We start from the raw sequence: 17,131 nt of genomic DNA on the forward strand, positions 1-17,131 counted from the left end.
CAGAGACGTAACACCTTAGAACATCAGAATAGATAAGTGCATTATGAAGAATTTTATTTAAATAACGATTGTTTCCAAAAATGAGCGTAGAAATATCCATGCCTCCTCGCACCCTGACAACAACACCAATAGTGAATTAAGAGGCACGTCACTTGCCACGTGGAGCCGTCCTGGTGTCCAGAGTTCTCATTATATATGGACAACATTACAGTTTATTAACCCATACACAAGAGGTCTGTGCAGCATAAACCCTGAACTCGTGTATTTTTCCGACGTCGAGGTTTCATTTGGTCATTCCGCCGCCGGAGGAAGTCAAGGTGAGTGCCTTTCTTGCCGTTCCCTCCCCCTCCCGCTGTCCGTGTGCCTGCCCGCCCCCCTCCCGCTGTCCGTGTGCCCCCCCGACCTACTTGGCATGGAGTGTCCCGTTACCACATGAAGCGGTGAGGTATGGCACTGGGTGTGCGGTGATTAGGGGCGAGGGAGCCTCAAGTGTGGCGAGAGGGTTTCATCCAGCTGCCTTCCTGGATTAAACATTACCAAAGCAGGTCTTGTTACCACAAGGCTCTGGCAGACCTCAGAAGCGTGTGTTAAGGGGAGGGGTGGATATGTGATCCGGTGGACCGCCAGGTGGATACAGAGCCGGGGTGCCGGCTATCTGGGATTAGTGAGCTGTGTAAATCGAAGCCAAAACCACGGCCTCCACAGCTGCAACCTTCATTCTGCACCCCCTTTTTTTATTTATTTTTATTTTTTGCAGCGAACTCGGGAGCACAACTAGACTAACTTTGGGGAGGGGCTAAAACTTCAAGCAGTGGGGCTTACTCCTGTAGTGTGACAACCTAGAATACGGGGAGGGGGGGAGTGGTATTCTTCTGGACTACTTGTGGCAGGAAAACATTTTAAAGCACGCTGGGTATGAAAAATTACCTTTAACATAACAGTGTTTAATACAGTTTTTAGGGATTTTAGGAGTTTCAATGGATTGTAGCACATTGAATGGCAAATGTTCTAATTGTGTTACATAATTGGACATTAGACATAGAATGATGTAGAATGGCAGGTTCTACTATATACATCAATCCATGACAAATTATGCATTCCAAACATACTGGGCCAATTGCCTCAACCTATTAGGACTTAAAAAGAGTATCCCCAAAGGAAGCTTTAGAGAAGTGGTAGAAAATAGTTCCCTTTTGAGTTACTGTGCTGTTATTCTTGCATTTTCTTGCCCTCAATACTTTTAGGACTTTTTAGGATGTTAGAATAATAAACCCCTCTCTTGATGTCTAGTACGAAATGCCTCATGTCCGTGAGCCCGTTCACCCGCCCCCCTTCCGCTGTCCGTGGGCCCGTCCTACTCCAATGAAAAGGTAGCAAATGCGTCCACTTCGCATTGAAGTGGGAAGCAGGGAAGAAAGGGAGTTGTTTGACTTGGTGTCTGTTGTGGCAGTTGCTGGCTACCATCAGCCCCACAGAGCTGCAGTTGCAAGCGTGAGACCCGTTGACGAAGGGGCACTGGGCATCTCTTCCGGTGGTCCTCGCTTGGTACAGTGATGGTGCTCACAAGACGCTCAGACGCAATAGCATCTTTCTGCCTGGCTGGTCTCCCTCCCTCGCCGAGCAGTGCCTAGATTCAGTTCGGCACGGCTGATTAGCTGACCACCAGCCAATACGAAGGGGCTCCTGCAAATAGTATCCAATAGCGCACGGTTCAGGAAGGGTGCACATCAGAGCAGCCGAGCACACCAGCAGGGGCTTATTTACGCCAGGACCCGTGGGCATGAGTGGTCAACTTCACCTCCATTAGTGCCAATGTTTTATTACAAATGTATGTGAGGGGGCCCATTTTCTTCCTTAAACTAGTGCCCATGAAACTCTTTCTACATCACTGCCCACACACCCTTGTTGACAGTCTGCCAGCCCTTCTTTCCATTTCATGGATTGCCATTTCGGAAGCCCCACCGCCCATGATGCCTCCATCAAGCCAGGGGCCCGGGTAGAACAGTGACCCTGCAGACAGAGGCTCCAGGTTCAAGTGCCACCTGACCACATGGCCCAGTCTCAATCCTTGTACACAGACCACCAGGATCGGACTGGCCCGATTGGCTGGTCTGACAGATCAGTATAAGGGCCGTTTTTATTTTTAGGTCTCGCCTGTCGATGCGCATGCGCATCGAGCAAGCGAGACTATAGGGGCTCATCGACTCTTTATCTAACTTGCAAGGAATCGTGGCGATTCCTTGCAGTGCCCGTGACTTTTAAGCTCAATGCGCATGTGCATTGAGCTTAAAAGCGCGTGCACAGCCGCCCGCATTCCTCCGACACCTTTGAAGTGAAGCTTAGCTTCACTTCAAAGGCCCGGCTTCTTCACACCCACATGCCGCTCTGCCCCGCTCCGCCCCCTCCCCTGAGTCATCCTGCCTGCCCTCGACGTTCCCCCCGCCCCCCTCCCAGCTTGTTTTCTTTCTTTTGAAATAGCTGTCTTTCTGACACTTGATAATATTGCATGTTGTCAATCTGACCCTATGCTTGCCTGTTGGTTATTTTTTTAATTTAAATTACGCGCAGACCTACGAAAATGCACCCTTTTACATTAATAGCAGTCAACAAGGGCGCCCGCCCCCTCCCTATCCCGGGCGCCGCTTAGGTTTCAGCGCGGCACCCGCTTTCACTTTTAACACGGCGGCCAGTCAACAATGGCGCATGCAGCTCTTTTCTGTCACGCTGTAAACATTCAAATTATTTGACTCCAGGAATTCCTGCCCCGGCCTGTTTAGACTCCGAGCACTCTCTGGTATGACAGAAGCACATTTTATGTAGTTCGGCTGAACTGCCGCCGCTCCTCCAGCTTGTTTCAGAAGAGTTGCCTTCATGCATTTTAAGTGCGTTGGCTAAAAGTGCACGGCATAGTTTTAGTTTGCGGGCAGGTTTTCTCATCTGATGCTCTTTCTGCTGTTCACTTTGTCCCATGCAGTTTTTACCAGTGTGCGCATTAAAAATAATGATGTTTGTCTGAAATGCAGCCGCCGCTGCGCTGTGTTTGGGACTGGCCTCGGTGCTGCAGATTAGAGTGGACGTGCTAATCAATTGCCCGTTTGAGAGGAAGTCATCCCCCCGCCCCCCTCCCAGCTTGTTTTCTTTCTTTTGAAATAGCTGTCTTTCTGACACTTGATAATATTGCATGTTGTCAATCTGACCCTATGCTTGCCTGTTGGTTATTTTTTTAATTTAAATTACGCGCAGACCTACGAAAATGCACCCTTTTACATTAATAGCAGTCAACAAGGGCGCCCGCCCCCTCCCTATCCCGGGCGCCGCTTAGGTTTCAGCGCGGCACCCGCTTTCACTTTTAACACGGCGGCCAGTCAACAATGGCGCATGCAGCTCTTTTCTGTCACGCTGTAAACATTCAAATTATTTGACTCCAGGAATTCCTGCCCCGGCCTGTTTAGACTCCGAGCACTCTCTGGTATGACAGAAGCACATTTTATGTAGTTCGGCTGAACTGCCGCCGCTCCTCCAGCTTGTTTCAGAAGAGTTGCCTTCATGCATTTTAAGTGCGTTGGCTAAAAGTGCACGGCATAGTTTTAGTTTGCGGGCAGGTTTTCTCATCTGATGCTCTTTCTGCTGTTCACTTTGTCCCATGCAGTTTTTACCAGTGTGCGCATTAAAAATAATGATGTTTGTCTGAAATGCAGCCGCCGCTGCGCTGTGTTTGGGACTGGCCTCGGTGCTGCAGATTAGAGTGGACGTGCTAATCAATTGCCCGTTTGAGAGGAAGTCATCCCGTGCCTTTGCATAATCCATTTACATATCCCCAGAAGGTGCCCGATGCCTGGATTGTGTGCTTCCTGTTCTGCGGGGCCCCAGGGCCCTCTTTCTGCCATTTGTTCCCCTTCAAGAGAGTAAGATAGCGTGGGAATATTTGGAGCTCTTCAGGTTTGGGGCCCAATGCCACTCCGTGCTGGTTCTCCTGGCATCATGTATGTCTCTCTCTGAAACATGCCAAGGACAGGCTGCAGGCTCTGCAGCTTGTAGTGCCTCGTTTTGTGTGGGTAGGGGAAGGGTTGACCTCACTACAGTGTTTACCACAGTTAATGAAGATCAGATGGGAGAGTACACACAGAGCAGCTCTCTGGGCCCATTCTGAGCCACGTACTAATGGACACAAACAATGCATCCGTGACGTTCGTCTTAAGGCAGCCCTATTATACTAAACCCGCCTTTTCTTGACTTTTTATTTTCCTAAACCCATATTTTGTTAATTAAAGGTGTAAATTTTTTAAAAAGAAATGTTTGCAAATTTTTTTTCATGTAAGGGCCCACTGTTCTCACACTGCTTCTCCCAGCGTTCTTTGCATTCACGTTTGAGAGAGGCTCCTCTGAGACCGGTAAGTGCATACATGGATCTATATAATGCGTATGTAACTCCAAGTGGTGCAGTGAAATATTTTAACTCCTCCACGGGGAAGAACGCATTGTGTTCTCGGTTTATTTTTCCTGACACGAAAACTTGTTTTAGAATAGGAAATGGAGTTTTCGCTTGCCCCTGCCTCTGCCGTGCTCTGTTAGCAAACACTGCACATAGAAGTCACGCGCCGGATTCCTTCGCATTTCCTACTGCTAGTCAATGGCTAGTTTTTGTTTTACTTAAGGCAATATTACTTATTTCTTCCGTGGTGTAGACCTTTCCTGTTAGGGGCTTTGTTGTTCTGTGAGGACATTGAGTAATCGTGCTCATTGAAGACGATAGCAATGTTATAGCTGTTTGAAGAGCACCTGGAATGGCTCGCCTGCCCACACACGGTGACTGTGGGGAGGGAAGAGCTGAGCCTCCCTACTACAAGTGTTTAGATGTATCTGCTAGAGGCTGCCAAGCAAACTAGCAAGGCTTAGAGTACGATGGATGTTGTCTGCCACTCAATGTATACTTAATGTGAACATTTGCTATTAGGTCTAGGTTTGCAAATCACAGCGTTCCCCGTTTGGCCCCATGGCGCCCTCACCCTCACACCCCCTCACACACCCTCACTCACCCTCTCACCCTCACTCACTCACCCTCATACACCCTCATCAGCATAGCATAACAAAACATAGCATGGTATAGCAAAAAAAGCATAGGATACACAAACTCACAACCCTTTCACCCTCACCCTTGCTCTAACACTCACCCTCACTCACTCACCCACCCACCCTCACCCACCCTCACTCACCCACCCTCACTCACCCACCCTCACTCACCCTCACCAGCATAGCATAACAAAACATAGCATAGCATAACAAAACAAAGCATATGATAGGAAAACATAGCATAGCATAACAAAGCATAGCATAACAAAACACAACACAACATACCATAGCATAACAAAACATAGCATAACAAAACAAAGCATAGCAAAACAAAACATAGAATAGTATAACAAAGCATAGCATAGCAAAACAAAACATAGCAAAACACAACAAAGCATAGCATAACAAAGCATACCATAACAAAGCATAGCATAACAAAACATAGCAAAACAAAACATAGAAAAACACAACAAACCATAGCATACATAACAAAACATAGCATAGCATAACAAAACACAACAAAGCATAGCATAGCATAACAAAACACAGCATAGCATAACAAAACAAAGCTTAGAATAGCATAACAAAACATAGCATAACAAAACATAGCATAACAAAGCATAGCATAACAAAGCATAGCATACCAAAACAAAGCAGAGCATAACAAAGCATAGCATAACAAAACATCTCATAACAAAGCATAGCCTAGCAAAACACAACAAAACATAGCATAGCATAACAAAACACAACAAAACATAGCATGGCTTAACAAAACATAACAAAACATATAATAGCATAGCAAAACACAGCATAGCATACCAAACACAGCAAAACATAGCATAGCATAACAAAACATAGCATAACAAAACAAAGCATAGCATCATAAAACACAACAAAGCATAGATAGCATAGCATAACAAAACATAGCATAACAAAGCATAGCAGAACAAAGCATAGCAGAGCAAAACATAGCATAGCATAACAAAACATAGCATAGCATAACAAAGCATAGCCTAGCAAAACACAACAAAACATAGCATAACAAAACATAGCATAGCGTAACAAAACAAAGCATAGGATAGCAAAACTAAACATAGCATAGCATAACAAAACAAAGCTTCGGATAGCAAAACAAAACATAGCATAGCATAACAAAACATAGCATAACATAACAAAACATAGCATAACAAAACACAACAAAACAGCATAGCTTAACAAAACAAAACATAGCATGGCTGAACAAAACATAACAAAACATAATAGCATAGCAAAACACAGCATAGCATACCAACACAACAAAACATAGCATAGCATAACAAAACATAGCATAGCAAAACAAAGCATAGCATAATAAAACACAACAAAGCATAGCATAGCATAACAAAGCATAGCAGAGCAAAACATAGCATAGCATAACAAAGCATAGCATTGCATAACAAAACATAGCATAGCATAACATAGCATAGCATAGCAAAACATAGCATAGCATAACAAAACATAGCATAGAATAACAAAACAGCATAGCATAGCATAACAAAACAAAACATAGGATAGCAAAACAAAACATAGCATAGCATACAGCATCACTCAGCACCAACACAGCATCACTCTGTGGCACCACAACATCACTGAGCTCCACCACAGCATCAATCTGTTCAACCATTCAACAACAACTGGTTCAAATATGTTATCTCAATGTTTCAAGCTTTATTACAAATGTAACAAAAAGATGTTAATATTTGACATATGTTCTTGGATTTTCGTCACAATAAAATACACTGAGCATAATCTTCACAAATGTTATTTACAAAAGTTTAAGCTATTGCCATTATAAATTACAATGACTTTTATTTAAGTATTAATTATTAAAAAAATTAAAAGCCATCGTTATTTGTAATATCAATACATCTAAGTCACGTAAATACAAAACATGTTGCATTACAAATTCTATAGGTGTCACATTTGCGAAAGTTATAACTATTGGCATTGTAAATGACAAAGCTAATAATTTAGCTATTTTCAAAAACAACACATAAATAAAAAAATTGTCATTTACAAGACCAATAGCTCAAACTTTCCTAATGCGAGACCTATTGCATTGCCCTAACTCACACTCACCCTCACTCACCCTCACCCTCACTCACCCTCACTCACCCTCACTCTCACTCACCCTCACTCACCCTCACTCTCACTCACCCTCAACCCCTCACTCACCCTCACTCACTCACCCTCACTCACCCTCACCCACCCTCACCCACCCTCACCCTCACTCACCCTCACTCTCACTCACCCTCACTCACCCTCACCCTCACTCACCCTCAACCCCTCACCCTCACACAGTGCAATAGGTCTCGGAGCATTTGAGTTAGAGCTTTTAGATTTGTTTATGGCTTTTTTTCTTTGTAATTCTTTAGCATTGCCTACAGGAAACAAAAATGCTAAAGATTTAAAAAAAAAAACCCATAAACAATTCTAAAAGCACTAACTCTAATGCTGCGAGACCTATTGCATTTCCAATGCTTGTTTTTTAGAAGTTTGTAGGCCTATTCATGGCGTGATGGGTACATTTTTAGCGATGATCCCCTGCTATTACAACACACATTGGCCGCAGACAACACAGATGCATGCATGGAGCCTCCCATACTTTTTTAAAGAACAGCCCAACGTTGCTTTCCTTCAATTTGTGATTTTGTGTACACACTTCTTATATTCTTTCCATGAGACAGTCGAAAGCATCTAAAGTGATTTTCAGTCCGTAGAATAGACTGCACTTTTTTTGTAATGTCCAGGTTAGCACTGTTGTGGTTCTGCTACAGTAGTTTGTAAAAAGAGGTTGTACATTTTGTATATTGCCTATTCCTTCTGCATTTTCATTTGTTATACTTTTTAGGTTTCGCCTGGCGTGTGTGTTTGGGCTCTGGGTGTGTGGCTCTGGGTGGGTGTGTGTGGCTCTGGGTGTGTGTGTGTGTGTGGGGCTCTGGGTGGGTGTGTGTGTGGGGCTCTGGGTGGGTGTGTGTGTGTGTGGGGCTCTGGGTGGGTGTGTGTGGGGCCCTGGGTGGGTGTGTGTGTTTGGGGCTCTGGGTGGGTGTGTGTGTGTGGGGCTCTGGGTGGGTGTGTGTGTGTGGGGCTCTGGGTGGGTGTGTGTGTGGGGCTCTGGGTGTGTGTGTGTGGGGGGGCTCTGGGTGGGGGTGTGTGTGTGTGTGTGTGGCTCTAGGTGTGTGTGTGTGGTAGTAATTGCTGTCTGCTGAGCTCGTCCATAGGGTACAATAGGTCTCACATTGCGAGAGATTAAGCTAATGGCAATGTAAATGACAAAACCAACACATAAATACAAATTTTGTCATTTACAATGCCAATAGCTCTAACTTTTCCAAAGGCGAAACCATTGCATTGTAAATGCTTGTTATTTAATTGGCAGGTCTGCTTATGCACTCATCAAAGTGGTCTTAGGCTTTCCTTCAGCGAGCCTCCATGCTGAAGCGACATCGTCCATTGACCGACGATGAACTGGTGAGTCGCCTTCAGCAAGCCAATCCTGTGACAAGACTCTGCCCTTACTGAAACTGCCACCACACCTCCCAAGTAATTGCAGCAGTTGCCTCGGCCTTATGAACGGAGCGCGAGTGGTGAGCCTTTTGCAACAGTCTTCTCTGAACCTGACATGCCCTGAATAAACAGTGTACCATTGTTAGCTGTCAATTTTCTGACATGATTGCTCTGACAGACCTTCCAAGGGGGAGCTAGTCATGTGCAGCTAAAGTTGATGGAGTGAAATGTTACTTCAGTTTTTCTTCATGTGTCACTCACTCTACTCTGTTAGCCCTTCACATCTGTGAGTAAACGGAGCTTGTTAGCACTTTCTTTAACCTTTCTTTATACACTCTCTGCTGGTGCACCATTCTCTCTGCCCTAGTGTCCTCGAATATGTGGGTATAGCAAATACTCCTAATTTTCACTATACATTTGAATCTAGTTGGTTAAACTGTGTCAGCATGCAGTTTGATCCTCCATTAAAGTTCTTACAAAATAATGGAGAGCCCCCAGTTGCATGGAAATAATCGAAAGAGGAATTCCTAAGTACTTGATAGCGATTGATGCTAATAAAATGATTGTAGAGCTGAGATAGGGCATTCTAATACCTTGTCTAGTGTCCAGACATTTTCAGGCCTTACCAAAGGTTGAAGCACCTGAAGATGATGAGGAATATGATGACTTTCAAGGGGCATTATTGAGGCTTGATAGAAGGTTTCAAACTAATTTAAGTATCACACTTGAACGGTATCATTTCACACTAGAAAGCGAAAAGAAGAGGAATCCTTTGATGAATTCAGAATAGCATTATGTGATTGTCCACCACGTATAACTTTGGTATGTTTGCAGATTAGATGATTCCTGACCAGTTAATGGGGAATACCGACAGTAAGTATATCCAAGAGAAGTTGTGGGCCATAAGAGACCCCACACTTGATGCTAAGGCCATTGAACAATCAGCTTCATGGATGTGTGAGGAAAATTAAGAAAATTCCACAGGTAAATGTGTCCACAAGACCAAAAACACCCTGTAACCGCTCCACTGTATCTTGCTCAAAGCACACTCACTCTGCAAACATGCCATAGAAATCTGGGAAACAACCACCTCTTTCTCCACGGACAATGCCTTCATCACGAAACATGGCTCAACTCGTCCTCGAACCTTAACATCACCACCGCCACTCCCGAAGGCTTCAAGATAATACACTGTGACAGCGCCAAGAAACAAGGCGGAGGCATCGCCATCATCTTTAAGGAAGCCATCAGATGCACTATCACCAATGACGACCCCATGCCTCTCATGGAACACCCCAACTTCCTACTAGAAACTGACCCGAAGACCACGATAAGAGGCACCTTCGCCTACAGACCACCAGGAGCCAGAGAAATATTCTACAACACCATCTCCAAACTCATCACACCCCTAGCAATTGATTCACACCACTACGTCCTCCTCGGTGACCTCAACTTCCACATCGACGATCCCAACGACACCAACTCCACTTCCCTCCTTGAGAACCTGAATAACATCAGTGTTACTGAACCCATGCACAAATCCGGACACACACTCTACCCTATCTTCACCTCCAGGGGCAGAATCGCCACACCATCATACACTTCACCATCACTGAAGCCCAGCACACCACCACCAGGCAGCACATTTCCTCCCACCACAGCTGAAGCAAGGTCACTGAAACTCAGTGGAAACAGACCCTCACCACCTTCCAACCCAAGGACTCAACAGATCTCAATCATGCTGTCCAGAACTTCACCGCCTGGAACTCCAAGTGTGCCGACGGAGTTGCCCCACTGAAAGGTACAAAAAACAACAAGAGCCGCAAATAGGCCAGCTGGTTAACTCCAGAACTCAAGACCAACAAGCGCAAATGCCACCAACTGGAGAAATGATGGCACGCCACCAAAAACTTCGCCGACAGAGCAGCTCACAAAACAGCCCTCAGCAACTACCCCTGGGACATAAAAGAAGACAAGAAAGCAGCCATCACCACCCGCATCAACTCCACTACCAACCACACAACATAGACGTCGTGAATTTTTCAAATCAAAATTTGAGTTTTTATACTTGTTGATTGTACAGTGGTTGTTATTTCAAAAGGAAGGAGTAATACATCATTGTTGTTTACAGCTTCTCTTTGGAAAGGGGACTCTTTTGTAGTTATCAAATCTTCCATCTGAACTTCCTGAACAGTAGCGAGAGAAGTGCGGTGGCTTCCCAGGATCCCATGCGGCCTACTGTTGAGAATCAGCCACATAGTGTGGTTTGATCAGATCAATGGAGACAAGCCTTTGTCTCTGTGACCAACAAGGGGCGGACGAAGTACAGTTCTAGTACCTTCAACAGCCAGGACAGGTACAGGCGCTCTTTAAAATTGCCCAATTTCTTTTTTCGTCCACAATTTTTTCTCTGGCCAGGTCCCCAATCTTCGGGACCCAGGCTGTTCTTGCCGGTACGACCTTCACTTCTCCATTGGTGGTGCATTTTACTTGGAGGTTGCTTTGTGCGCCCCGAAATTCATTGAGTTCCTGTAAAACAGGCAAATATTAATTGATGTCAAACTGTATTTCTGCCGCCACTGTGCTGACATTATCGAGGTCAAAGTCAAAAAGAACTTTATTCGGTTAAAAACAAGTAACCATAAAAGTAACAAACATAAAACAAATTACAATAATTACAGCTCTTGATGTAAGTTCAGTGAGGGGGATCAATAGGCAGTTAATCGGTAGGAAAAGGTTTACACCATTTCCACTACCATTTGTTTCCGGAATTTAGAAACACTTTTCAAAAAATTTAAAACCACTGTTACTGTTAAAACCGTATCCATTCTCTGGACTTCTAAAAAAGCTGGGCGGCATCTGGTTAAATTCATTTCTTTTAAAAAAGGGACGATAATTTTTCTACGAGAGGCACTATAAAATCTGCAAAAGAAAAGGATATGGATATCCGATTGATGTGAAATGCCATCACACGGACAAGTGGGCAGTATACGTATCCATGAATTCATTCTGGGGAAGGACACCAATCTAAAGAAAATGCAAAATCTAAAACGAGTTAAAAGAAAGCGATCATAGTTTATCATGGGCAGGGATAGGTATGGCTGTACAGACTTAGTCTCACATAGAGTAAGGAGGTGGGAATGTACTGACTGTTTCAGGGTTTCAGCTCTCCTCCTCTTATCCTCAAGATGGTCCAGGCAGAGGGTTTTCAATGTACTCCTTGAGATGCTATCCATTGTAGATGGATCCGAGTAATAGGAATAGCACCCAATCTCAGTCAGGAAGCACTTAACGTATCCCAGCCATTTTGATCTTTCCACGTGATCCAGGGTGAGGGTATCCTGTAATAAGGCCCGATTCATAACGCATTCATTTGTGGTCCATACCCTATGCCACAACAGGATAGGTTGAATTTTAATAATGTCTGTTATGTAGGGTTGAGCAAGTTCAGCGTGACAGTTAAATGTGGCAACGCACTGTGGAACTGCAAGGACTTCCCTCATAAATTTGTTTTCCACCACCTGGATTGGATCAACATTTGCGTACCCCCACAAGCCTGAGCCATACATAGCCACAGATAAGCATGTTGCTTTATATATGGTTAACATTTCTTTTATCGGCTTCCTGCCCAATTTTCTAACAAAATTCGTTAGAGCCATGATCGTTTTCATAAATAAAAGTGTTCTGGCCTTAATTGCGCTTGTCCAAGAACCTGACTCATGGAATAAAATGCCCAAATAGGAAAAAGTAGGAGTGTTATCTAATGGAACATTATTTAAAAACATCTGTTTCATCGGTTTACCTGATTTTGGGCCACAGTTCATAGTAAAAGTTTTACTACAGTTTACTAGCAGGTCTAGATTCAGCATGAAATTCTCAAAACTTACTACTAGTTTTTGCAGAGCCTGAGTGGTACGTGCCATAAGCACGGCATCATCCGCATACATGAGCGCAGGGATTGCCCTCCTCCCCACCCTGGGCATATCTCTGCACTCCTGCAGCAGATGATGCTCAAGCCCATTAATGTAGAGGAGGAAAAGAAAAGGTGCTAGTACACAACCTTGGCGCACTCCACGACCCACACTGAATTGTCTGGAGCATTCGCCCCCCCTACCGTAGCGAACAGAAGCTGTGGCTCCACTATAAAGTTCCCTCAGGAAACAGATGATGGTGTTGTCCACTCCCAAACTTTTCATTATTGCCCACAATTTGGCGTGTGACACGCAGTCGAACGCTGACGAAAGGTCCACAAAGGTAAAATACAAGCGTTCCGACTTAATCCTTATATATTTATGTTGCAATAACATTAAATTTAGGCCTTGCTCGATTGTGCCAATCCCTTTTTGGAAACCAAATTGCAAGTCGCTCATGACTTCATTTTCCTCCGCCCAGCTTTGGAGTCTTGCCAACACTATTCGACCCAAGATTTTTATTGAAGAATCGAGGAGGGAGATTGGCCTGTAGCAGGCACAGCTGTTTCTGTCCCCCTTCTTATAAATAGGGACGATGACAGAGGTGAACCAAGAATCTTTTAAGCCCCTCGATAAAGCCGCATTAAAAAGTTGTACCAACATCGGGCCCCAGATTTCAGTGTTAACTTTGAATAGGTCCGCAGGGATCCCGTCAGGCCCAGCTGCCTTTACTCCTTTGGTAGCTCTTAAGGCGAGCAATACCTCATCAAGTGTTACAACCAAATTAGGACCTGGTTGTAAGTCCAAGCTGGTCTGAGGACCTCCACTACGGGTATCATTCTGAGCCTTGTAAAGATTGGAAAAATGATCCACCCAATTATCCTCATTTATTGCGATCTCAATTCGCGCCGTATGGGTTTCGTAAGGGAAAGGGGTGTTAATTACTTTCCAAAATGCGGCGGAATTTTTTGTTTTTGAAGCCTCGCAAAGGGAGTCTATTACCTCCTTGTTTAACACAGTTTTCCTTACTTTAAGGGCCTGGATATATGCAGACCTACATGCTCTTATTTCACCTGTGTCCCTGGGACTCCTGTGCACTGCATGTTTTAAATTTTTCAGCGCCCTGGTACATGCGTTGTCAAACAAACTCTTGGATCCATTACCTCTACGTTTTGACTCCACCCTTAAGCTACTTTTTATGTTTGTAGCTATAATACCAAAGTGCTCAATTATCTGATCACTACTAGAATTATCTCCCAAACAGGTCATAAAGCTAGTAGAGCACGCCTCCCAGAGTTCCTTGAAGAATGTTGCGGGGATTACTTTGCTCCAATTAAGTGTGTACCCATTTTGTCTCCCAAGAACCACGTCAACCGCTGCCTCAGCGAGAGGCGCGGCCGAAGATGGGTCTGGGAATAAGTCTACTACTTTAAGGCATTGGGGGAGATGGTCACTTATAGGCAATGGGATACAACTCTATGCTTAAAATTGCTGGAGGAGATAATAAAGTCAATGGTTGACGCCAAACCTCTACCAACAAAGTTCGGGACAAAGGGTGTGGGTTTTAGCGCTGTCTCATTAGCAAACCCCAAGTCAAACATGAATAGTAATTCGTTCAACAAGTCCCCCATCAAAGTGTGCTCAAAGTGAGTCAGGTACGTATCTCTCTCTGTCATTAAGCCGCATAGGCCCTGACTCCCTTTGGTACAAAGTGAACAGTTAAACCCCCCCCCCCCCCCCCCATAAAATTACTACTTCTCTGTCGTTTTTATCTACCTCTAACTGAACTTCCTCCTTGAGCTGCTTCATCGCAACCACAATTTCTTCCCTCGGGACATTATTATAGAAATTAATAATGATCACCTTTGCTCCTTTAAGATCTCTTAGAATTATGAGCTGGAAGTAATTAGAATGTAAATGACATGTAACCTGTTTAATTTTAAGTTGATTTGAGACAAAAGTAGTCAAACCACCCTTTGCCCTTCCAAAATGGCCTCCAACTGCTGGGGTGAAGAAGGTTCTATACCCATTTACGTGGATTGGGTCCTGGATCCATGTTTCTTGCAGGGCCACTATATCCTGGCCGCTTATTACAGACTCCCAAGCTGGGTTAATGATTTTTTGCCTCAACCCAGCTACATTCCAGAAAAGCAGTGCACAAAAGTCACTCTTCACCTGTATCGAGCCATTTCCTATCTTTTCTCTACTCCCATTATTGTCACCTGCGATAGATTGCATCTGCTCCAAAAAATCACTGTCACAAGGTGTCAGCCTATCAAGAGTGAAGGTCTTATTTAATGTGGGGGGTTCTAGAGATGGCTCAATGGGGGGCTCAATGCTATTAGAGAGAACCCCACCCCTAGTAAGAACTTGAGGAACTAATGTGGGGGGTTCTTGAGATGTCTCAATGGGGGACTCAGTGCTATTAGAGAGAACCCCACCCCTAGTTAGAACTTGAGAAACTGGGGGAGAGGCGTTTTTCCCCACCACAGTTTCTATGGGAATCTGGACTTGCTGTCAATCTACCCCATCCAGACCGGAGAAGACCTGGAAGCGGTTTTGGATCGGTAAATTATACATATGTGGAAGCAATCCTATATTGTTCCATGGTCTACCTTGGGTATGGTTAGGTCCCAAGTATGGTGGGTAATGATTACTGAGAGGGGGGTATTGATAGACCTGATGCTCATTTCTGAGATAAAAGTCCTCCGGCCTCTGAGTATAAAAAGAGGGGCCTTGACCACTTGCGTAACCAGAGTTACCCAGCGCAGGCGGTACTCCCCCAGGCCCTACCCTATCCCATGGTCTTACATTTCCAAACCCCCGACGTTGGTGGACTGGCTTCTTAATAAGCTGCCTGTCCCTGCCCCAGTTATTAAAACTTTGTGGGGGTGCATAAGTATAGAAATAGGAAAGGAGATGTGTAGAAATGGAGTTACTGCTTTTAGCATCGAACCAATCCCCAATATGCCTCACGGCCCTGTGATCCTTAAAATTGATGATTATAACATCGCCATTTCTGTCCTTTGGCCTAGCTCCCACCCAGTTAGCACGCCTTAAACTTAAAATTTCACCGTTTATTGATGCAGGTAACGGTCTATTATCACGGAGCCAAAAGACAACCTTGTTCCGTAGTGCTCCATGGTCTTCCCTTTTACCTGCTGGCAGTTCTGGGACCCCTGCCATTACAATGACATAAGGGGCAGAGTCAGGGGTTAAGTCTATGACACGACCAGTTTTTTCGGGAGCAATGGCCAAAACCTTCCCTTTACTTGACTTGGTCGTTAATAAGTCCTTACTACCACCTTGGTTTTGAATTTGAATTCCCCCTGGTTTAGGTGTTTGCTCCTTAGTTACAGGAGCCGCCAGTTGGGGTATGGCCATTTGTAGGGTTGGAGTTATTAACTTAATCGCAGGGCTACCCGATCTTACCCCCTCTTGCACAGATTTCTGTTTTTGTACGGGAACCGGTGTTATTGATGCTGGTGTTATAGGTACTAATGTTGGAGGGGGAGCTGTTACTATGGCTTTTACCGGTGGGTTGGCTCTTAATAAAGAGTTCGTCTTCGATGTTTCTAGCCCCTTTACCAGGTCAGATAAGAGGAGGGAATTCTGTTCAACCTTCTTCTCTATTTGATCTAGATGTGCACAGATCATGATAGTCTTATCTAGGATTGGTTGCGTCACACCCCTGATAAGTTCTACAATTTTGGCCATCATAGCCGCCTCACATACTTGGGTTTGGCCAGTTTGTGACTGGGGGGAGTGAACAACCCCTTTCCTTATTTTATGTGCTCGATTTCCCAATGGCTCGCCCCCCCTTTTTTTGCTATTTCTCGTAGTAAGGGGGGATGTAGGAGACTTGGGCGATGGCTCAATAGGGAGTTTTGGGGAGCCCGATAGCCTAACACTATCATTCCCAGTAAGTAGGTCCAATATGGATGAACTAGCAGGTGTACTAGACAAGGGATGCTTACTTATCATGGTGGGGTCATCAGAAGTGCTTTCAATATTATCTGTGACCCCTGAGTGTGATAAATCGATAAGAAGCAAAGAATCACTAGGGCATTTGGGCGTGATGGCATCCCCTATTTCTCCTAATTTAGCTGATCTCGTTTCTGTAACTTGTAATGAAGATCCAAACTCACCCCCCCCTCCTTGTGTAATATTATGGCTGATTTTCCTTTGCTTCCCCCTGCGTCTCACTCGGGCTTTCTTAAATCTTCTAGGGGGTTCCTTTGCAGGCTCATATATTTCAGAAGAGCCTATACCTGTCCCCACGAGTGCTTGGACGTTAGAATACACATCGTGCTGACCCGCATGGACCATGGCGACTACGGTAGTTACTTTGCCTACCGGGGCGGGGGGAGGGGGCTCCTCTGGCAAAGGTGTGTCTGTAACAGTAAATGGAAGCTCCTGTATAATTGTAGGAGAATGCTCCAACCCCAGAGACGCCCTTCTGTTGCTGTTAATTTGTGCAACCTTTTTAATTAAAAAGTTGTCCATAGTTACCAATTTGGAGGGCATAATGGATGATACTTCCAGACTCAAATAAAAAACAAAAGTAAAATATGAGCAGTAGTTTCCAACTCACAGGTTTTTTA

This window comes from Lissotriton helveticus, chromosome 9 (assembly GCF_964261635.1).
Source record: "Lissotriton helveticus chromosome 9, aLisHel1.1, whole genome shotgun sequence".
In the NCBI taxonomy this organism is placed as follows: Eukaryota; Metazoa; Chordata; class Amphibia; order Caudata; family Salamandridae; genus Lissotriton; species Lissotriton helveticus.